Below are 1,455 nucleotides of genomic sequence, written 5' to 3'. Positions count from 1 at the left end.
TAGGCTACGGATGCGTTTCACTTTCCCAAACTTTACTGCGTACCGTTTCAACAAAATAAAAAACAAAAAACCTTGAAATCCCTCCCGAGGAAGGGGTGCGCATAGGCTCCGATACGTATGGTCCGTCCCTCTTGACATCAGAACCGAGGAATTCCAGGAATGCGGGACATTCTAAAACGCTTAACGTGGAAAAGATTAGTGGCGCCTAGCATAACTTTAATGCCCAAAAACAGCAATCAATCATCACCATATTTCACTCGGACATATCTTGCCATGAACACTTCCACCTCTCAAAAAATCAAAATCCTAAAGGTAGCTATAGATGGGCTCTCTCAAGCGTTTCGCCATGAACCCCTATTGTAGCCTGCTTGACTTATCGGCAAAACAGCCATGCAATTTTCACACATTTCTCATTTTTTTGGAGGAGTTACACCGCACTCACGATCAAAAAGGTGCCAGACAAACACAAACTGAAAATCTCAAAATAAACTGCCTGCACACTTTATGCAAGTTTATTTGGCAAGCTTTCGGCCAGACTATCCTCTGAGCATACAAGACACTGAGTGTACACTCTAAAAAGAGATGTGTTGAAAATGTGTGTGCTCAGGGACAACACATCTTGTGTCAATTTCAACACACAATTGTGTGGCTGGCCAAGTGAAAAACAGATCTCAGCTATCTCAAAAAACAAAACAAAAAAAAATAGTGTAACATACCTGCAAAAAATATTGACACAAAATTGTGTTGTCCCCGAGCTAACATGCAATGTGTCATTTTGACACATAGAGTGAAATGTGCTCAGACACATCAGGACAATCAATAGTGATTACCACACCTGTGGAAGCCAGGTGGGAGAGTTGTAGTCCAGTGGTGGGAGTTGTAGTTTTTTCTTTAACCTACCCAACATGCCGAGATATCTAGCTATTTTACATATTTACACCCCATGGTGAAAATACCCCAAGAAACAAACATATATACATGTATATATACAGGCACATACATACATACATACATATATACATACATACATATATAGGCACATCCATACATACATACATATATACATGCATACATATATACTGGCACATACATACATACATACATATACAGGCACATACATACATACATACATACATGCTGCACAAGTGCAAGAAAACTGCATGGACATCAGAAAAATCTTCATAAACTGCCGTTTTCAAGACTCACCAAAACAGTACAGCTGTGACTAACATGACACTCATATCGAAGTCCACATTTACTGTAAACCTTTAGTATGTAAGGCATCCAAAGTATGAATCCAATATTTTTCCCTTTGGCATAACGCTTTATCAATGTTGCCACCTCTAGGTCATTTAACTTGCTCAATTCCCTGACAGCGGAGGGAAGAGACGGTATAGACCTCTCCAGAATAAGTCCCGCCTCCGTAACTTCCGTATCCATCCAACTTCCGGGCGT

General features: G+C 40.3%; 1 protein-coding gene across 1 annotated transcript in view; it reads right to left on the bottom strand.

Moving 5' to 3' along the window:
• The window catches only part of LOC143110369 (tyrosine-protein phosphatase non-receptor type 14-like), a 61,932-nt gene extending 61,842 nt beyond the window's left edge, over positions 1-90 (bottom strand). The window contains exon 1 of the mRNA XM_076273239.1: positions 1-90. This exon is cut by the window's left edge and continues 296 nt beyond it. The gene's annotated coding sequence lies outside the window, so the exon portion shown is untranslated.
• Positions 91-1,455: the final 1,365 nt, after the last annotated feature.

Source organism: Alosa pseudoharengus, unplaced genomic scaffold (assembly GCF_046254945.1).
Source record: "Alosa pseudoharengus isolate Yale_2024_CS ecotype anadromous, Long Island Sound unplaced genomic scaffold, YU_APseudo_1.1 YU_APseudo_1.1_scf_7, whole genome shotgun sequence".
Classification (NCBI taxonomy): Eukaryota; Metazoa; Chordata; class Actinopteri; order Clupeiformes; family Clupeidae; genus Alosa; species Alosa pseudoharengus.
This window is presented reverse-complemented; position numbering and strand designations above follow the sequence as displayed.